At 32.6% G+C, this 23,665-nt stretch overlaps 1 long non-coding RNA gene across 1 annotated transcript; it reads right to left on the reverse strand.

Annotated features, from left to right (window-relative positions):
* Positions 1-14,505: 14,505 nt before the first annotated feature.
* On the reverse strand, positions 14,506-16,816 carry LOC111714134 (uncharacterized). The gene is made up of 3 exons (XR_002767901.1): positions 16,735-16,816; positions 15,189-15,277; positions 14,506-14,708 (listed from the first exon to the last, which is right to left on the reverse strand). It is a non-coding gene; the product is annotated as an uncharacterized LOC111714134 (long non-coding RNA).
* Between the last annotated feature and the right edge of the window lie 6,849 nt (positions 16,817-23,665).

Consider the following 23,665-nt stretch of genomic DNA (forward strand, 5'->3'; position numbering starts at 1 on the left):
AAATCTGCAAACAATAACGTAGAAAAATTGCCACTTAAAGAGCAACATGTAAATGCTAAATTTTTTAATACAAATTTCTTTATTCAGTGAAAAAAGTTGTTTGTTTACATCATTGGTAAGCCATCTTTATAGTGTCAATTTTCAACAAAAAATTTTACTTTTTTTTTGGTACATTTTCCTCTCGATTACACTATCTGTAGTGAACATGCATGATGCAGATTGATATACAATACTGTAATAAAAAGAAAATGGGTAACCCTGAAAAGTGTGAAAACTAAATCTTTTTTTAATATGTTATCATTAATTATTGACGCTATGCTGGAGAATAAATTAAACTTTAGATAGTGCTGATACTATATCCTGGATTAATCTCCAGTACTAACACTATATCCTGGAGCTGGGATTAATTTCCAGTACTAATACTATAACCGAGAATACTATATCCTGGGGCTAGGATTAATCTCCAGAACTAAAACTATATCCTGGAGCTAGGATTAATCTCCAGTACTTATACTATATCCTGGACCTAGGATTAATCTCCAGTACTAATACTATATCCTGGAGCTAGGATTAATCTCTAGTACTAATACTATATCCTGGAGCTAGGATTAATTTCCAGCACTAATACTATATCCTGGAGCTAGGATTAATCTCAAGTACTAATACTATATTCTGGAGCTAGGATTAATCTCCAGTACTTATACTATATACTGGAGCTAGGATTAATCTCCAGTACTAATACTATATCAGCTGGATCCAGGATTAATCTCCAGTACTATTTCTATATCCTGGAGCTACGATTAATCTCCAGTACTAATACTATATCAGCTGGATCCAGGATTAATCTCCAGTACTAATAATATATCAGCTGGATCCAGGACCTAACCTAACCTAGGATTAATCTCCAGTACTAATACTACATCCTGGAGCTAGGATTAATCTCTAGTACTAATACTACATCCTGGAGCTAGGATTAATCTCCAGTACTAAAACTATATCCTGGAGCTAGGATTAATCTCCAGTACTTATACTATATCCTGGAGCTAGGATTAATCTCTAGTACTAATACTATATCCTGGAGCTAGGATTAATTTCCAGCACTAATACTATATCCTGGAGCTAGGATTAATCTCAAGTACTAATACTATATTCTGGAGCTAGGATCAATCTCCAGTACCTATACTATATACTGGAGCTAGGATTAATCTCCAGTACTAATACTATATCAGCTGGATCCAGGATTAATCTCCAGTACTAATTCTATATCCTGGAGCTACGATTAATCTCCAGTACTAATACTATATCAGCTGGATCCAGGATTAATCTCCAGTACTAATAATATATCAGCTGGATCCAGGACCTAACCTAACCTAGGATTAATCTCCAGTACTAATACTACATACTGGAGCTAGGATAAATCTCCAGTACTAATTCTATATCATGGAGCTAGGATTAATCTCCAATACTAATACTATATCCTAGAGCTAGGATTAATCTCCAGTACTAGCACAATATCCTGGAGCTAGGATTAATCTCCAATACTAATACTATATCCTAGAGCTAGGATTAATCTCCAGTACTAGCACAATATCCTGGAGCTAGGATTAATCTCCAGTACTAATACTATATTCTAGAGCTAGGATTAATCTCCAGTACTAGCACAATATCCTGGAGCTAGGATTAATCTCCAGTACTAATACTATATCCTGGAGCTAGGATTAATCTCCAGTACTAGCACAATATCCTGGATCCAGGATTAATATCCTGACACAGATATTGAAGAACTGAAAACTAAGTCGCTCCGACTCTCAGGCCTCGTGCCGTCCTCTTCCTATTTCAAGCCAGAGGATAGAGGACACTCAGGCCATTCCAGTACATATACTATTATACCAGTATACTGATATGCCAGTATACCAGTATACTAGTATACTGGTATACCAGTATACTGGTACTGGTATAATAGTATACAGGTATATCAGTATATCAGTATACTAGTATACTGGTATACCAGTATACTAGTATACTGATATACCAGTATACTGATATACCAGTATACTAGTATACAGGTATATCAGTATATTAGTATACTGGTATACTGGTTTATCAGTATACTGGTATATCAGTATACTAGTATACTGGTATTATACTGATACACCCGTATACTAGTATACTGGTATACTGATATACCAGTAGTATAATAATATACAAGCAAGAGGATAGAGGATACTCCAGACAGTACATATACTGATATACACATATAGTGATTCACTAGTATACTGGTATACCAGTATACTATGTAGGATACTATTATACTGGTATATCAGTAAATACTAGTATACTGATATACCAGTTACTAGTACACTGATATACCTGTATACTAGTATACTATGTAGGATACTAGTATACTGGAATACTGGTAACTGGTATACTGGTATACTGATAACCAGTATACTGGTATACCAGTTTACTGGTATACCAGTTTACTTGTAACCATTATACTGGTATACTGATATACCAGTATACTAGTATACTATGTAGGATACTTGTATACTGGGGTGCTATGGAAACGCCTCAACACGGAAACATGAAAATGCCTAAAAAAAATGCAGAAACCCCTCAATAACCTGGTTTTTTGAGGCGTTTCCGCAATTTTTGTAAGAAAAACGGAAATCCCTCAAAACCCAGTTTTTGTGGAGTTTCCTCTTTATTTTGAGGCGTTTCCTAAAATTTATGAGGAATTTTTGCTTTTCACCTGACAATTATTTTTGAGGAATTTCCCAATATTTTTGAGGGATTTCGCAATATTTTTGAGGCGTTTCCGCAAAATATTTGAGGTGTTTCCGTATTTTTAAAAACTTGATTTAGTTGAGGTGTTTCCTCTTTTTTTAGAGGCGTTTCCGTTTTTTTGAGGCGTTTCCTTTTTTGAAAAAACTGTTTAAACTTTATTTTGTTGAGACGTTTCCGATTTTTTAGAGGCATTTCCGTTTTTTGAAAAAACTTTTAAAACTTTATTTTGTTGAAACGTTTCCTCTTTTTCTTGAGGCATTTCTGTTTTTGAAAAAAAGTTTTTAAACTTTATTAGTTGAGGCGTTTCCTCTTTTTCCGTTTTTAAAAAAAACTTAGTTCCTTTCTTTCCTTTCCAAAATCCTCCCAGAAATTAAACACCATAAGGTTTCAAAGAAATAGGGATTAGAAAAAATGATAAAATCAATTTTTAGGGTTTTAAGGGTTTTGATTGCTGAATTTTTGGGTAAAAACTAAAAATAATTAAAAAGTCGGAACATGACCAGTCCCCCTAGGTCGTGTTTGGTCAGGTTAGGTCCGGTTAGGTCGAGTTACCTAACTGGTCTCATTTTAAGTAGATATCTGGAATGGGTAAAATCTTGGCCATGTTCTAGCTCATCTCCAGTCTATAAGAGTCACGGCCACATGTTACTCAGACAGAAAAACGATGATATCTCAATGTACTGTTAATTATTTACAGAAGGATCGCTTTTATTTAATTTGGAGACACATGCGTACAGCTTTTTATTGGACAATGTCATCATGTTTAAATCAATTTTAATATTTGACCGTTCATTTATCGATTAAAACGATACTCTTAAAACTTTAATGAATTAAATATCCTGGGTTTTCAATATGCATTTTTTGTAAAGGTGGCTTGATGCACAACAGCCGAGACAATGCAAGGTGGGGTTGGGTGTTGGATTATTATCTTTGTTTACTTTTCATCTTCTTTTTTGCACAAAGTTTTTTATACAAACGCTGCATTTAACATGTCAAGAAGAATTTCTTCACATTGCACTGGTAAACATAAATCTATTGATAATCAATAATTCAATAATTCAGCCTTTCAACTGTTAAACCAGTTCTAAAATCTCGAATATACATTTCATGAAGACGACATTTCTGTACGAATTAGCAACTATTTAAATAGTTAAGCTTAAACGTCTAATTTACGATTAAGTTTTAAAATCTTTTACAGTCAATAGCCAAAATGAATCTTACAGACACCCGTGAAAATCAAGGAGAAATTGATGACCTTCTTTTAAAAACAACTTTAAGCACCGATCAACAAGGAACGCAAGCGAATATTGCGGATAAAATAGCAGATAAATCTAAACTTTTAAAAACGCAAAACATTGATAGAGTTACAGAATTTAAATTTGGCGTAAAAATGTTTAGCCTTGAATCCGTTTTGGAAGATTTAAATAAATTTAACTTTAAACTGAATGAGTTTATTGAGTCCTTTGGGACTAGCAACATAATTTATATTTCTTTAGTATGGGAAGAAGGAAGTATAGAATATAAGAGAGATAATTTAAATACTAAATATGTAAAAATATCGGATAATAGTACAGCAAGGCAGGGTTATACTATCTCTAATGCGTTTTCTTATGGGATTCAAGCTCAAATCCAAAAAATTCTCTCATATTTGGATAGTGAAAAAAAGATAATAAACTGGGAGACTGTTATGCTCAAGCTAAAGGCTCTTGCAAAAAGTTCAGGTTATACGGAAAATGATATACAAAAAAAGGCATCAATAAGCTGAAATTCAAACTAGAAAATGAAGCGCAAAAAAGAAGATAAAATTCTCTATTTTTAGATGAAGATTCAGATCTCGAAGGGCTCGTGAAGAAACCCCGGAAACCATCATTGGTAATTCAAATAATTCAATTCTCTTTTTGATATTTTTAATTCACCAAACTGGCAAAGAAAGTAACTTTTATATGAATTTAAAATGTTCAAAAAGATGATTTAAAAAACTTAAAATATTCTTTATCTTAGTTTTATATCTATTTATTCAAAATAAGAAAAACCATTAGAACAATTTTATTAGGATATTCCGGAGATTCTGGATCAAGTTCGAGAAACAAGTGCTCAAGAGGATGAAGCTGAGAACTGGAACGAATTCCAGGAGATTCAACGTAAAAAAAAACAAAGAGAGAAGGACCTGAAAGACAAGGAGATTAAAGAGAAGGAAGCTCGTCTTTGGGAGTATGTTGATAAAGTTGAAAAGAGGAAAGAACTAGAAAAGAAGGAGCAGGAAGAAAAGAAGAAAAAGGAAGAAAAGAAGGAGCAGGAAGAAAAGAAGAAGCAGGAAGAAAAGAAGAAGCAGGAAGAAAAGAAGAAGCAGGAAGAAAAGAAGCAAGAAGATAAGAAGAAGCTTGAAGAAAAGAAGAAGCTTGAAGAAAAGAAGAAGAAAGAAGAAAAGAAGAAGCAAGAAGGACGTAGGCAGGAAGATAACTCAGATGCCCTGGACCCTGGTTTTACGCAGATTTTGCGTAATTTGAACAAGCTTCAAGAGCAGTACAGTAGTATTCAAAGTGAGATTAAAGCCATCCGCACTGATCAAAGGCTCATCCTCATCAAGTTGGCCAAACTTGAAAGTGGAGTTTCAACCTCATCAACCTCAACAAAGAAGGTCAAAGGTAAAAGAAATGAAGACATGCCACAATTGCTAATTTTCTGATCCCTTTGATATTTCAACCCTGCTGTTAAATACCGTTGATATTTCAAACTACAATTTCAGGTCCAGACCTTCCAGAGCCAAAGAACTTTCAAGAATTTGATAACCTCTTGAAACTTAGTACCCACAACAGATATTTTGTAAGTCTTTAGTCATTTTTATGTTGGTTTTTATGAAGGAAATTATGCAAAAGTTCACATGAGAGGCAAATTAGTTGGCTCTTAAATTAATGTTTTTTATTTTAAGTCTACATATCCCCTTTGTAGCCCACTGTAGATCCAATTCATGGACTTATTTATGATAAGATTTTCATCTGTATTACTCTCTGCAGTACCGAGTNAATTTCAGATTAAAGAAATAAAAATGTTAAATTTGGCAGCAACCTTATTTTTACATATTTATCACACCAGTTAGACGGATTTAAATGTTTGCCCACAAAGGATGCCCCATGGGGTGGGGGGCCGAGTAGTGGAACGATTAATCACTAATGTTCTTTGTGCAAAAATTATGTTCTTTGTTTAGGAGGATCAGATGTTAGCATGTAAACGAGATACATGTACCGAGTCCGTGAGAGCCTTGTTCAGAAAACTGCATGATGAGAAGCCTTCAAAATATAATTATGTGGGAAGGAGGAGAGCGGGATGTGCTATAGTTAAGCAGGGCTTCTCTGTTCTTTTCAGAAATTTGGACAAATTTCTTGTGAGTAAGATAAAATACATTAATTTCACGTTTCTATTTCTTTGAAGAGAAATTCATAAGAAACTTGTTCCTGCATAGTATATCTCCCATATTCTGTCTTCTATTTAAACTTAAAACTACAAAGAAATCTGAACTTGAATTTTTTTATTACATCTAAAAATAGGATTTTGATACAAATCAATGTCAAAATGTTGTACTCAAGCATTTAAAATCAGTGTTTAGGATCCAATCATTTGGATGTGGATGCGGATCTGGATCCGCACTGGATTTAAGATTTAAGATTTACTATATATTTTTAACAAAGCAGAATTTTCAATTTTTTTGTCTTATTTTCTTGTTTATTTTTATGCTAAAACTTGATTAACCATTCAGTTATCAGAAAATTTCTATAATCTCAGTACAGATTTGAGTTTTGAAATTAAAAAAAAAAATGTTACATAAGAGAGTTATATTTTAGGGATCCTTGTAAAGATGCACAGGGTAGAGGAGAGGAAGGCACAGGATGCCATAAAAGATGTGCTGAAGACATGGAAGGTATTCATATCATATCATATCATATCATACAGCTAGGGAAGTGTCCAACAGCTCCTTGACCTACACGGGGTATGCCATCACAATCCCCTATAGGTGAAGGCTTTTCAGCCTGACATAGTTTAAACCTAATGTCGGACACACGACCAAATTTGAGCCATAAAAAGTTTTAAAATCCTCTATATGGTTAGCCAATGTTGAGAATAAAATAAAAAGAAAACTAAGGAAAATGTAAAAAAAGTACTTTTTTTAAGATATTAGTTTATCATGAAAATGTTAATTAAATCATCATTTAATTAGATTATACTTTAAACTTTTGCATAATGTTTCATGTTTAGGATAAGACTGTTGAACCCGTTGAATCTGAGGAATCTGAGGAAGGGGATGGGAGGGAGGGAGGCAAAGATGCAGATGAAAGTGACGGAGCCAACGGAGCAGGCGATGACCTGGTACGCCTCTTTACATTTTGATTTTGAAATGTTAAATAGTCGACCTGAAACAAATATTTATCTTGTAGTGAATACTTGAAATATTATCTCTTGTATTGCAATATTTGAAATATTGTTCTATATCTCTTGTATTGAAATATTTGAAATATTGTTCTATATCTCTTGTTTTGAAATATTTGAAATATTGTTCTAAATCTCTTGTATTATTTATTTAGGACAACTCGATAGATCAACTAGCCAAGGATCTAGAGGAGGCCGGACCCTCTTCCAAGCCGAGATCCTCAAGTACACTTAGTGTAGAATCAACAGCCTCGACGTCATCTCTTCCTTCTATTCCAAAATATTAAGGTTTGATTGTTTTTCTAAAAAATACGCCTCTTTACATTTTGATTTTGAAATGTTAAATAGTCGACCTGAAACAAATATTTATCTTGTATTGCAATACTTGAAATATTGTTCTATATCTCTTGTATTTAAATACTTGAAAGATTGTTCTAAATCTCTTGTATTGAAATACTTGAAATATTGTTCTAAATCTCTTGTATTGCAATACTTGAAATATTGTTCTAAATCTCTTGTATTGAAATACTTGAAATATTGTTCTATATCTCTTGTATTGCAATACTTGAAATATTGTTCTATATCTCTTGTATTGCAATACTTGAAATATTGTTCTATATCTCTTGTTTTGAAATATTTGAAATATTGTTCTATATCTCTTGTATTGAAATATTTGAAATATTGTTCTATATCTCTTGTTTTGAAATATTGTTCTAAATCTCTTGTATTGAAATATTTTAAATATTGTTCTATATCTCTTGTTTTGAAATATTTGAAATATTGTTCTAAATCTCTTGTATTATTTATTTAGGACAAGGATCTAGAGGAGGCCGGACCATCTTCAGGACCAGATCCTCAAGTACAATGAGTGGGTTCAAGCACCTTCCTCCTCTTCTCCTGCCTTTAATCAAGCTGTGAACCTGTATTTGCAATATATATTTTTTTCATTTAGATTATGATTTATTTGCTTTAATAGAAAGGGTAGTCATTTTGTCATACATTTTTTTCCATATTTTTCACAATTTTTTCTTCAGATTTTTTTTGCATATGATCATTTTTAAACTAAAATTTGAAAGGTTTTTTTGTTACATATTTTACGTAATGATAACGTTAATAGTTCGAATTTGAAAGGTTTTTTTTACATATTTTACGTAACTAAAACGTTAATAGTTCGAATTTTTTACGATCTTAAAACATTTCTGGGAAACGTTACAGGGGAACGTTTCAGCAACGTAAAAAGTGGTTCGTTTTACGTAGTATTTACGTATCAAGAAAACGTATCCATAACGTAACGTTACCTTACATAACGTTTCTGAAACGTTCTAGAAACGAAATTTGGTTTGTCGGGATGTAGATATGTCCATGGATGAAATAGCAAATAATTTGATAAAAAGTGTGAAACCAATTTATGAATCTAGTATTTTATGGAACGCAATATGTTCTCTCGAAAGGCAAATAAATACGCCTCTTCAGTTAGTTTTAGCAGAAGCAGAAAGTTATATAAGAAAACTTTTTCTGGATGAGAAACAGAAAAGGATAAGATAGAACTATTTTTTCATTGCTCTTACGAGTTTTGTAACCGATTCTCTTTCTATAGAAGTTAGTAACAAAATTAAACGTAAAAAAGAACTTAACAAATATTATTGTTATGAATATTTCAAAGAAAGTTGTATTAAGTTAGAAATGAATGAATCAAATATACCTACAAAAATACTTAAATACGGTGGAAATTTAAATACTGTACAAGAAGATACTTTGTTTAATGTTAGTTTAAATAACATCAATATTGTACCTGTCAGTAAGTCGGAAGAAGATGAGAACCACGTATACAGTTTCTTTCAAGGTGCACATCCCCCGGATTCAATGGACAGACCTAAATATTATAATTATGATAAAGATACATACGAAAACGTTCATGACACCCGAGGTAACAAAGGGACTAATGACAGATACAGATCATTTCATGAGGATACTTATGATGTAGACAATAGAAATAGAAAGACTTAACAGAAGAATGTCATCAGATTTCACGACGCACCATGATATTTCGATGTCGGGAGCAAACAAATATAGGACTAGGGATGGACACAACGGGACATTTTTCAAGGAACCACAGTGCAGAAATAAGAGAAGATTATCGTAGATATAGACCTGGAAAAAATTGTATGGAAGATTACAACTCTTATAAATACAAATTTTGTAGAAAATGTAATTTAGATAAACACTATAGACATCATGAATTCAACTGCAAATATTTCGAATACTTCAATGATTCAAACTGTAAAATATGTCACAACGGATTTCATTTTGAAAAAAACTGTGATTATAAAAAAAATGGCAGACTGGGTTAGATAATTTGGATACTCTAGCCCAGGGTAAAAATTATATTAATAGATTGATTAATAATCCGAACATTAATAAAAATAAAAATAATGATATCTCAACATTTTTGTGGGGTGGGGTGGAGAGTGTGTGACACCAGTTCTCGTTAGATCACTGAAGTTAAGCACACTTGACCACAGCCAGTAACTGGATTGGTGTCCAGACTGGTGTTCACGGGTTCGATTCCCGTACTCCACACAAACCTGTGGTTTCAAAAACATCTGAAGCCGACATCTGGTTAAGCAGTTATGACCACCTGACAGATGTAGGAGGACAGAGGGGTGGCTGTCAACAACTCTCGCAGCGAAAGGGTGCGTGCTTTCTACTCAACAAGAAAGAAGCTTCAAGTGGGATTGATCCAAGTGAATGATGATGAAGAGAGGAATGGTGGACAAGCAGGGAGAGTCTTTGGTTGCCAGCTATAGGTACCTGGGGGTATCCAATCCGGGCTCACAGATGTTAGGGAGCAATGAGTGTGATGTTTCCTATCAGTATGGCACCCGGGCCTCATTCCAGTATATCAGAAGGATTCCTGCACTCTATATTCTCAGGCCTAAGAAGAATCTTAGGCAGCTGGAATCTTGTCAACCCTCTTCTCAGAATGAATGAAGCGTGGATGGATGAATGTGCTGCCAGATTACAACCCCTGGTAGATAAATATAAAAACCCAGACAACACCAAACTTTCGCAATAGAAAAAATTCCGAGATTTGATCTTAACAACCCGATCATGTCCTGGGGACAAAAAAATCTCTTTTAAAAAAACATTTAAGAAAATAAATAACAAAAAAGAGATTTACCAGGTATATAGCACCAGGACAAAGAAATCAGGCCAAATTAATCCAAACCAGAATCTAAACAAACAAAATATATGCTATATGAGTAATCAGTACGACATTTTTAACCCAGAGGGGCGACGGAGATTGATTTAAAGATTTTTTATTATTTGATTGCCGAAATCAAGAAAATTATGAAATAAATTATGAAGGAGATAATTTTTTTGGATATATATATGAAAAATGTTTATATAAAAACATAAAATCATTCATAATTATTGATAATTCGCTATATAAAACATTACATAATGGTAATCTAAGATTATGTATTCCTACATATTTACTAGAAAAAGTCATATCTCGTGTACACAAGAAACTTTTACATGGCTCAAAACGTAAAATCAAATCAGATTTTAAGCGTTATTTTTTTCATCCTTTATCTGGAGTTAACATTTCTGAAAACAACAATAGATGCCTCACTTGCCAGTGTAAATCTATTTCACAAATACCAGGAAGATATATAAGTAATGTAGATTTAAACCTAAATCTAGCCAAGAAGTACTAGATAAATCGATTATTCGTAATATTCCTAATTCTAACAATTACACATGTATTTTAATATTAGTAGATAGATATACTATGTATACGATTGCACTTCCACTTTTAAGTAATGAATCTTCTATAATTGAAAATTCGTTAAGAATGATATTCTCTACGATCGGATTCTCAAGATGTGTCCTCGCGAATAAAAATCTAGAATTGAATATTGCTCTTAACAGATTAATAAATGATATATGTTTTCAAATTTTGACAGCATCAGAAGTAAATATCGAAATCGAAAATTCTTTAAAAACATACGTTTATGATAACGATCTTAATTCTGATACATCAAATTGGATTAATTTAATCTCCTCTGCTGTTGAAGATCTAAATAATCTCCCTGTTGATTCTTCTCATATGTCACGAAAGGAATTTTTCTATAAATCTACAGGAAAAAATCTCTTTAACATGCTAGGGTGTACAGAAATATTTAATCATGTTAATAAGGACATTGAGGCAATGAATAAATTCGTACAAATTATGGATTCTAATAGTCAAGCAACAAGAAAAAAATCTAAAAAACATAAAAAATTGAAAACTATTCATACAGGCGATATTGTATTTATAGAGAACTCTGAAATTGATACATCTAAAGGGCGAACCACATTGTTAAAGCTGGAATTATTCCAGGTATTGAGAAAAAATAGACATGCAAAAACTATTGAGACTATTTCACTAAAAACAGGACAAAAATGCATGTCTAATAAAAACTTAATTCGGAAAATATTCGTAAATGATTTTATTTCCCAAGATAATGCGGAAGAATGTATAAGAATAATATTAGAAAAACTTATTGAACCAGAAAATATTAACTTTAATAGAGAAATGTATGAATGTAATTCAAATAAAAACAACAGTACAATTACTGCAGTACATCCGGAATACTACATAACAGAAATCGGAAATATGCTTGAATCAGAAAATGCGTTCATGGACACGTATAATTATAAACATTATCCACCTGATGTGTAAGTTGCTCCTCGCAATCTAGTGTAGCAGGAAAGTGATGTGTTGATCTTTCCTCCGATCATAAAGGGTCTTTTTCTCCTCTCTCTTTCATCTCCCCCCCCTCCCCCCTTTTTCCATCCCTTGTACAGTTCTAACGGATTTATTCGTGTTTGTGTGTGAATTCTATAAAAAACCCAAGCCACGCCAATAGTTCCGTTATTCCAGAGGCCTGGGTGCTGGTGGGATGGCCGGCCAGCTCCCAGGGAACTAGGGTTAAGCTCTAGGCTAGGGTGGAGTGAAATTTGGGGAAAAATGGCAGTTGAAGACCAGCTCCCTAGTTAATAGGTTCCCTTGGAGATCTCCCCTCACTCTGAACCATTCTCAATTCATGCAATTTAATTCGTATAGTATTTTCCTATAGTATTTGTATCTTTGTAAATAATAATGAAGTGTAAGAAAAACCGACTCGTCGAATATTAGTTCAAATGAGTAGTTGTATTGATTCATTTTTTCTCAACAGACCCTCTGGGTGTTTTAATTAGGGGTCTGGATCTGTGTGTTACATATGCTATTAAATCCTGATGCTCATCTGTAGGGCTGTGTACAATACGTACAGCTGTTTATTTCTGACAGAAATACAAGTGTCACTTGTAAACAGCGGCAGACACAGAGGGCTATGACATAGTACATGAGGCTATTGGCAAACAGCTGTTTATTCCGCAGCGGAAAATCTAAGTCGGACCGATGCCTTTGCGCTCAAACCACTCCCATGCTCAGACCGGGCTAGGTGCGCAAGGTGCGCTCATACCGGGCGATGCACCCCTCATATCCTCCTTATAAGCGCGGCTCTATCCCGTCTCTTTCAGTCTAAGACATGTCCTGTAACTGTTCTGAACAACAAGCTCAGCGTATTGAGTGTATGTACTGTAACCCACAGTCTTGTATATGCGAAGAAGGTGATACTGAACTTTGTATATTTTGTAAACGAGAATTTATTTACATCCAATCTGACAATGACACAAGTTCCGTCATTTCTCAAGAAGATTGTTCCAGCCTATCATCTAGAGCCGGAGCAAACTCCTGCATTCAAAGTCCGGAGCAGCATTGTCGTATTTTCACATTAAATCATCTCAGAGTAATGAATCGAACTCATTTACTTTTATGGATAATGATACACACTAAGTCTAATTATTTTATCAGATTGGACCTTTATGTAATGCACTATCTTGGAAACCTGATACTTTCATATATGGGACTAATCTTATACTTGGATTCAATCCTGATATTACTCATCATCTTGGTAACCTGATATTTTCATACATCGAGTTAATTCTACTTTCTAATTTCGAATCCACTCTAATATTACTCATAATCATTGCAACCTGATAACACCCTCTCTCTCTTTATGTAAACATTTCATGCATGTATTTATTTATAAATCATTGTACATTACAGCATTATATTATTATATTATGTACTTTGACATTATAATTACTACAGGCGAATCATGGTCTTTATACAGCATGATTCTCAACTTGATCTTTAAGAATATGATCAGTTGATATATTATTACGTACAGATAAGATCATTATGTTGATCAATCCCTCAACTATTTCCTGATCTTCTGTTTTCCAGGTTTGTTGGGCAACGCACTCCTTCATCTTCTGGAGCAAATCTAGCTTGAAACCTTGCATCTAGTTTGAAACCAAACATCTAGCTTGAAACCTAGCATCTAGCTTGAAACCTAGCATCTAATTTGAAACCTAGAATCTAGCTTGAAATCTATCATCTAGCTTGAAACCTAACATCTAAAATCTAGCTTGGAACCTCGCATCTAGTTTAAAACCAAGCATCTAGCTTGAATCCTAGCTTCTAGCTTGAAACCTAGCATCTAGCTGGAAACCTATCATCTAACTTGAAACCAATTATCTAGTTTGAAACCTATTTCTAGCTTGGAACCTAACATCTAGATTAAAACCTAGCATCGAGTTTAAAACCTATCATCTAGCTTGAAATCTTGCATATAGCTTGAAACGAAACATCTAGCTTGCAAATCATTCTGTACATGAACTATAGATAGAGGGACATATAGAAATTAAAGGTGAAAATTATAATCAGTAAGGAAGACAATAGACATATTGCTATAGACATCTTTTAATATCTAAAGAGAAAATTAAAAAAGTTTGACTTAATATATACAAGAGGAAGATACACAGATATATAGATAGGAAGAGATCAAATGTGAAATCCAAGTCCACAGTATTACATACCATACACAACATTATTAAATTAAACGATAGTATAAATCGACATTTTCAGTGAAATAAGCAGAAAGTAGATCATAGATTAAAAATACTTATGAATCATTAATGAGATTAATATAATGTACAAAAAGTGAATAAAAACAGTATAAGGAAAAAATATAAAAAAATATATAATATTGTAAAATCTTCTTTGAAATATAATGTACGTTGTCGTTTTATAATAATATTATCTATCAAGATAAAACATTTGTTACGCTGGTGATTGGGCAAACCTTATACGCCCATGATTTTGCAAACTCTGATGTGAAAACTTTTCGATCTGAGGATTTTGCAAACTTTACAATCTGATGATTTTGCAACCATATATATATATATAAATTTGCAACCAGCTAGACAGAGAGTAATTTAACAACCACAGGTTTGCAATTTTGCACCCTTGTCTATTTACCTGCATCGCCTAAGGTGTGTTTTAAATCTTTGCACATTGCAATCTGTGCTTAGAATTCTCAGACCGTCTAGAAGTCGGGAACCTGAACAAGATAAATATATATATTTATAAAAAAATATGAATATAATCTTATGAAACCTTTAACAAAATAATTTTTGATTATTAATAATAACCAGAACCAGAACCAGACAATATTTTTTTTTCGCAATCCTGGCTAATGTTTTGCACTTTGAAATGCAACTCACTGAAATTTGACGAACATTAAAACTGCCATTGTTCGTTTTAACAACATTTTTTAAATTGATCATAAAGAAGCACTGTTAGATAAAGTTGACAACATTTTCTAACGAAGAAATAATAACAACAAATAATTTTTGGAGAGAAAATAGTTTTGAAAAATTAGATCAAGAAATTCTAATCTAATATTTTTAGATATTTTGGGAATTTTTTATAAAATTCTAGTTAAACTGTTCCTAATATACTGAAAACATTAACTCTTTATCTGCTGAAAAAATTAATAAATTGTATTGGCTACCATTTTCTATTTTTATTTTGGTACAACCTGTGTGAATGCACATTGTTAAGTGTACGAGCTAGGCATTCATTCCAGCCGTCATTGGATTCTCTCGTCTAGACCATGCAGCTATACACCTAAAGATAGATAGATACTTTTATTAAGTGTCAGGGTTCAGGGAACATTTATTAAGATCAAGAATTAGAGAATAAAACTTAATATTCTTTTGGGGAAAAATTATCAGATATTTATAATTCCATATTTGAACTACAGACCATATATATACACGTATATACACAAATATATAAGTATTGTTCAAGTTTCAGTTTCTTTAGAAGACGACATTTCAACGCATTTAATTATATTAAATTATACACATATATTCTACAATACCGAATATTCATTTCGTGTAAACGACATTTTTACTACGAATCAACGACTATTTGAATCGTTAAGTTAAAAAACTCATTAAAGTCACTCATCAATATGTCATTAAACGACATTAACATTGAGAACTCAGTAAAAGAGTTAGAGAAGTTAAAAGCTCTTTTAGAGCTGTATATTCTTAAAAATGCATCTAACCGTGAAAGCCAAGGGGAGATTGATGAACTTCTTTTAAAAACGACTTTGGGCTCCGATCAACAAGGAACGCAAACGAATGTTGCAGACAAAATAAACATAATAAAGTCGAAACTTTTACAAACAAATTCTGGTGATAAAGTTACCGAATTTAAATTCGATATAAAAACGTTTAGCCTAGAATCCGTTTTAGAAGATTTAAATAAATTCAATTTGATTGTAGACGACTATATCGTCTCATTTGGGAATAATAATATTATATATATATCTAAAACGTGGGAAGACGGGTCCGCAGAGTATAAAAAGGACAATTCGAAAACTAAATACGTAAAGATATCCGATACAAATACACCCAAACAAGGATATACCATAACAAATTCATTTACATTTGGAATCCAAGGTCAAATTCAAAAACTGATCTCATACCTTGATAATGATCGCAAGATCATTAATTGGGAATCGGTCCTTAATGAGTTCAAGGGGTTAGCAAAAAGCTCGGGATATACTTGTAATGATGTAAAAATTGGCTTAATGGGATTATTAAGACTAGGAAATTTGAATCAAGATCTATATGAAGATATGTCAATTGATGAGATCGCAAATAGTTTAATTAGGAGCGTTAAACCTATATATAAAAGTAGTATCCTTTGGAATACTTTAAGTTCTCTTGAAAGACAGATAAATACGCCCCTTCAGTTAGTTTTAGCAGAAGCAGAAAGTTATATAAGAAAACTTTTTCCGGATGAAAAACAGAAAAGGATACGCGAAAATTACTTTTTTATCGCACTCACCAGCTTTGTAAACGACTCATTGTCTATGGAAATTAGTAACGAAATTAAACGTAAAAAGGAACTTAACGAATATTATTGTTATGACTATTACAAAGAAAGTTGTATTAAGTTAGAAATGAATGAATCAAATATACCTACAAAAATACTTAAATACGGTAGAAATTTAAATACTGTACAAGAAGATACTTTGTTTAATGTTAGTTTAAATAACATGAATATACTACCTGTCAGTAAGTCGGAAGAAGATGAGAACCACGTATATAGTTTCTTTCAAGGTGCACATCCACCGAATTCAATGCACAGACCTAAATATTATAATTATGATAAAGATACATACGAAAATGTTCATGACACCCAACCTATTCCCGCACATTTTTGAATTTTTTCTTTTTAAAGTCAATTATTATTAAAAGATTATTATTTGTTCAGTCTTTGGACAGGCTTTCGTGGGGTTGGAGCAGGCTTCCGCAGGGTTCGAACAGGGTTCTGCTAACTACCTGGGTTCGAACAGGATATTGCGGGGTTCATGGCCGCATGGCCCCCCCCCCCTCTCCAGTTCCAAAGGGCAAACAGTCCCAAATCTCAACCAGGCTTTACTCCCTAGTTATAAATGCCACACAAATATTTTAAAACCTCTTTATTATGCTGCTTTTACAGCTCTGTTTTTTTTTTCTAAAATGAAACTCATTCATTGTATGCAATAACATTCTCTTATTTTGGATCAAATTCTGTGACGGATGTATGTAAAGTCTATTGTGATATGTATATCATTCCTTATTGATCAACAAAGGAATTGAGTCTGTGTAACAAACTCTGATTTTCTAATACCTATATTTTCCCCATCTAATGGTGCAAACCTTTGATATTTCAAACTTAGATTCTAACAGAATTCATAATTATTTCAAACTTAGATTTTTTCATCTAACAGAATTCATTATTTGAAATATCTAAGGTCTACACCATTGGATTACAAAGATATAGAGATTAGAAAATCATAGTTTGTGACAAAGACTCAAGTGCATTAAGTGCATGATGCATTAAGATTTTCAAAGAATTATTTCTGAACTAGACTAATGCAGCAAAAATCGGGTTTACACCAAATTTGAGGATGTTTTTTATTGCATATTGTTTTAGGTAGCTTTCAAATGGCATTGTAATATATTTAATTTTTCACTGATAATTAAAAATTGATTGTTAAAGCTGGCTGATAAAAGGAATCTAAATGTTTATTAAAAGCTAAAGTTATCAATTCTTCCTTGTTTTATGATCTACGAGATATCCTTTCTTCCTTGTTATTTTTATTATTTTAACTTAAAAAAGCTTAACTTTTTTTAGTCGAGGAACTGATTATGAAGCATGAGTTACTTTCAAGAAGCAAATCAGTTCAAAAGAAAGAACCTAAATTAAAGGTAAAGTAGATTAAATGTATCGAGTTCCAAAACCAAAATTTTCTTACCTTTCAATCTCTTTGAATCCGTTCCATCATTCTCTTCAAATATATCCTATCTTTCTCTTTAAATTCGTCCCATCCTAATTATTAAATCTGTCCCATCCCTCTCCTCAAATATATCCCATCTTTCTCTTTAAATTTGTCCCATCCTACTATTTAAATCTATCCCATCCCTTTCCTCAAATAAATCCCATCTTTCTCTTTAAATTCGTCCCATCCTACTATTGAAATCTGTCCCATCCCTTTCCTCAAATAAATCCCATCTTTCTCTTTAAATTTGTCCCATCCTACTATTTAAATCTGTCCCATCCCTTTCCTCAAATAAATCCCATCTTTATCTTTAAATTCGTCCCATCCTACTTTTTAAATCTGTCCCATCCCTCTCCTCAAATATATCCCATCTTTCTCTTTAAATTCGTTCCATCCTAAATTCTTAATCAGCCCCATCCTTCTCTTCAAATATATCCCATCTTTCTCTTTAAATTCGTCCCATCCTACTTTTTAAATCTGTCCCATCCCTCTCTTCAAATATATCCCATCTTTCTCTTTAAATTCGTTCCATCCTAAATTCTTAATCAGCCCCATCCTTCTCTTCAAATATATCCCATCTTTCTCTTTAAATCGTCCCATCCTACTTTTTAAATCTGTCCCATCCCTCTCCTCAAATTTGTCCCATCCTACTTTTTAAATCTGTCCCATCCCTCTCTTCAAATTTATTCCATCTTTCTCTTTAAATTTAAACTTCCGCCATTAAAATTTCCCACTCGATCGATCCCAGAGAAAATTGTGAAAATCTCAGAATGATTTTAAATGCTGATTTTCAGAGTTCAAGGCTAGGATTCTTAATTAATAGAAAAAAGATTGCCCTGAAACTCTATTCAGTGTTTGCGTGGAGAAAACACAATATTATTATTAGTCAATATTCTGGGGTAAAATAAATATTTTCAAAAATTTAACCCCCACCTTCTGATGTGCTTTTCTTCTAAAAAAAGTTCAACCTTCTTGATTTAGGGACAAATTAGGTTAGCTAAAAAGATACGTTTTCATATTTGGATACAGTAAAAAATTAAAGTATTAAATTGAATAATTGTCTTTTATTTATTTTAGTTTGACGAAATGTGGAGTATGTGTGGCGACGAATATAAAAGAATCAAAGTTGATTAAAATCAGGTATTACAAAAAATTTCCTGCAGTCCTTTAATCCTTCCCGTTTCCCGCTGATAAAAAAAATCATCTCTGTTCCCTTTCAATACATATCTTTATCCTTATTTTTATCCTTGCACCCCCCATCCCTGCGGTTTCCTACATCCAAAATTTTGAAAGTTTGTACAATGAAAGATCCATTATCTTAACACTTACGACATTGCAGAGTATATGATTCAGTGATAGCCAGAAACTCTGTAATAGTAAGACAACTTTAAGAATCAAGTTACAACTTTAAAAAGTCCAATGAGAATGAGAAACATCGATTGTGCAGTGTAATAAGACCCATTTCACTAAATTAGTGATTTAAAAAGTGTCTAGTAAAACTATTTGCTTTGTAACAACATCAAATACATTATTGTCGTCTTCCTATTTCATTGTTTTCTGGTTATGACTGTACATAAAAAACTAAGTTAATGGTCTAATAAATTATTTGAATGTTACATTGGTTGTAGTCCACATCTGATTTAACGCATGATAAGCATTCAACGTGTACATAGCAGTGCAAGTGGACCGCCCCAGCCGCTAAAGCTGAAAATCAGAACATTTTTTTGCAACTGTCGCACTTGCCCAGCCTAGAATTTTCAAGGGATCAGTCTAAAACTTGGAGGGTACCCTCTCCATTCTGGCTAGCCCGTATCAAATTTATACTACAGTTTCGTTATTTTTATTTTGGTCTTAGTGGTTTTTACTTCATTTCTGTAATTTTTTTTTGTACAATTTTGTTACCAGGCATTCCTGAGTTGTTTCCTAGACATTTATGATTTAACCCTCCATGTAAAGATAGAATTGCGCGATTTACAACGGTACCCTTGTAACCTTTATCTGATTAGAAATATGAAAGAAACTGTCTGTTTTCTGACTAGATAAGTATTTCTAGCTTTTGTGAGTTTCTCCGTTTCTCCGTTTAAACAAAGAATGTGCAAGTCACTTTAACAGTAAACCTGCAAATGAAAATTAACAGTTAGAAGAAAAAAACATGGATATCTAATTTATACTTGATCAGACAAAGCTTTTATGGGTGACTGTTGTAAATCGAGCATTGCCATCTTTGCACTTGAGGGTCATTTGAAATTATGCCCCTTATCGAGTTGTGATTTTTAGTCTAACTTATTAAATCTGTTGTCTAGGCCGGCGCGCTGGGGTGAAATTTTGTAGTTAATTTTTTTCCGTTTTGATTTTTTAAATATTTATCTATATTTCTTTAAAAAATTGTAACGGTTTTAACCAAACTTATATCTAGATGTTGTATATTTATGTTTATGTTTATGTTTAGATTAATAAATTCATATATCTTTATATTCTTCAATTGATTGAATATTCATGTACACTACAGGGTCACTCTGCACGCAGTCTTCCAGAGAGAGGAACGACAAGACTTGAAAGCCATATTTTATGATTAGTAAGACAAAGTTGAACCTACAGGACAAAGTACTCCTCTACTTCTCGCTATAACTTGTACCGCCTATATTAATAGAAGTGGTTCAATTGTAATAACATGGGTTAAACTACTTTTTACTAATTATGAAATCTTGCCTCCAATATCATTTTTTGTCTGTTCTGAGTTTTTTAGTAAGTAAGTCTTTTGATGTACTTCGATCTAAACTCTCTTGAAAATTTATGGATAATTAGTAAAATTGAATAAATCTAAGCTAATTAAAGGGTTTTTGATTCTATTCAAAAGTAAGTAATCTACACATACAAGTCGGAACTTGTACAAACTCTCTTACTGATCAAATAATTAAGCAATAAAATTTACACCTGTTCGGCCGGTTGGGGATTTGATGAAGAAAACTGTAATTTGATTGTGAACAATTCTTTTAAATTAATTAATTGTGTCTTGCATTTGCATGTTCAAAACGGCTGATCCAACTAGCAGAACCCTGATCTTCTATTCAAACATGAAATGTATGTTGTTGATAAAATTCGGTAATACATCTGTACTAAAGTAAAGGAGGGTTGGTTGAGTCTGGTGGCAAGGAATGTAGTGGCCCTACTCTATCTCCAAAAGCACAGTATTTAGTTAATACTCCAACCTTTTAAAGTTATTTTGAGCATGAAATTATTAATTTAATCTCCTGTTCAGCGAAATAACCAACCTTAAATTCCCTACTTTTTTATTTCCAAGGAGGATAATTACTTATCCTCCCTATTTACAGGGAGGATAATTACTTATCCTCCCTCTTTACAGGGAGGATAAGTAATTATCCTCCCTGTGATCCATACAGATTTATCAAATAAATAGTTCTCTAATTTAATTTTATTTTTACATTTATCGCTCTCTCAATCAATTTTGAATAAAATAGTAAACTACACCTAGTTTAATATTTGATCTAGGAAAGATCAAAACATGTACATACAGCTTTACTGAGCTGTCATCAAATATATTATATTACATCATTCTTTTCGGGTTTACATAATTACATTGTAAAGTTGTTCCCATGAAAANATAAATAAATCATTTTTTTATAATTGTAGGATTCTTTGTAAACAGTAAAGTGTGTGTATCGTTAAGGACTAATGGATCATGAAATGTCATTGTGCTTTTGACAATTTCACAATCGCATTCGTATTCAGCGCAAAATTTTTTTCTTTTTTAAAGTTACAGTAATATTCATTCTCAACAATATATGTACACCTTCCTGAATCATAGAATCCAATTGGCATATTTGCTTTTGTTTGATATAAAGTTTCTCGCAAAGAGGTAAATGATCTTGTACTGCCATAGTATCTCACTTCATTCAATATATGTTCCTTCAAATCCATCACAGCAAGTATATTTTCTTTAAAGATTCTTTTTAAATCATGTGTGTCTGGCAGTATTATCATGTATGGGTTGGAAGGATCATATAGTTCTTCATCTTTTATATAGTTTGATAAAATGGTCAAGATTGAGTGCAGAGATAAATGTTCAATATTTTTTGTTTAGTTTTACTGATCAAGAAGTGTTTTAGGGCGGAGTTTTCCTTTCATTCATACAGAGCACAGAGAAAAGATCCACTAGATTCCATTGCACCGCTGTAAAATATGAACTTATTAAAAAAAAAAAATCTATATTAAAAATATACTTTTTAAAGAAATACTTTAATAATTTACAATGATAGATATTAATTTATCTATTGATTGATTCATTGTGTATTGCAGTACGGCAGTTTTACTTAGTGTACAAATCTAGGATTTATTGTAGGACTGGTTTATCAGTAGTGTACAGATATGTTGTTACACAACAGTATTAATTATTTCTAGTTGATATTTATCTTTAAAAACCAGTTTTTTGGAATTCCTATAAATATAAGTTTAGTTTAAGTAATTATGTCCGCTAAAGAATTACTTGACAGATATTCTGAGTATTTAAACCAAACCAAATTTGACCCTACAACCGAGTCTTCTACTTTATCAAGTTCTACTGATTTTATCTCAAGTCCTAGTCTTCTCAACTCCCAAATATTTGATCAGTTACTACCAATAATTGGTTTTTGTATATATTTTGGGATTAGACTTTTAGTGTCAATCTTCTCTTGGGTCAATAGATGGCGTCTTTTTAGGCGTATGAAGAAAGCAGGAATTATGCATAGCATCTACTATACCATGCTATCTAGCACGGTTTCAGGTATTTACAAGCATAATTATTTGCAAAAATAAGAGATCATAAATACTAATTATCTCAACTTTAAAATTTTATTTCGTTTTAATATAACTAAAAGAAAATTTTCAAGATGGTAACCCTGCCAACTAAACAATTGAAATATATACATAATCTTTTTAGACGCTCTAGATATGTCAGATCTTTCTGAAGCTCATGAGGAGGATCCGGAAAACCCATCCAATCAGAATCTGGAAAGTACTTGAAGGTAAGTGATTTAAAAAGAAATTAGTTAAGGAAATGGTGTAGTTATGTACGCTCTGAATTATAAAGTAAAAGAGTACTGTAGAATGAAACACTCAAGGTTATTATTGCGGCTTAACGTTTTGGAGATAATAATATAAGAGATATAAAAAATAGGTAGAAAAAATGGTCTGTAATCAAAAATACCGATTTTCACAAACCAGCCTATTTCTATTCCTAAAATCCCTGCTTAAAAAATGATAATACATTGCTAAAGTTTCGGGCTCTGGTGGTTGTTTCCGTAAAATAGTGTATTGTTTCCGTAAGAACGGTGTCAGGGTGTAAATGTTAATACATTCGTTTGTGTAAGACGTGGGTGTATCACATAGATTCTATCTGCCTGGAATAGTCCCATCCAAGCTAACCAGGCAAAGAAAACCTTGCCGGGTCTAGCAGACAGTTTTAAAGGGAATCATAGAAGATGAAAATATTCGATTAATCGGAGTTGTCGTCTGTTAATTAGTAGATTGAGTTGAAGTATTGAAACTCTTGAGGCTATCAAACTACATATGCAAAAATTCCGCCATTACTCCTTCAGTTCATTTTGTCAACAAATGTGATTTCGGTGAATTTGCAATAATTTGACATTTAAACCAGCCAATTTGGAGGAAAAAAT

Source organism: Eurytemora carolleeae, unplaced genomic scaffold, assembly GCF_000591075.1.
Source record: "Eurytemora carolleeae unplaced genomic scaffold, Eaff_2.0 scaffold1501, whole genome shotgun sequence".
Taxonomy (NCBI): Eukaryota; Metazoa; Arthropoda; class Copepoda; order Calanoida; family Temoridae; genus Eurytemora; species Eurytemora carolleeae.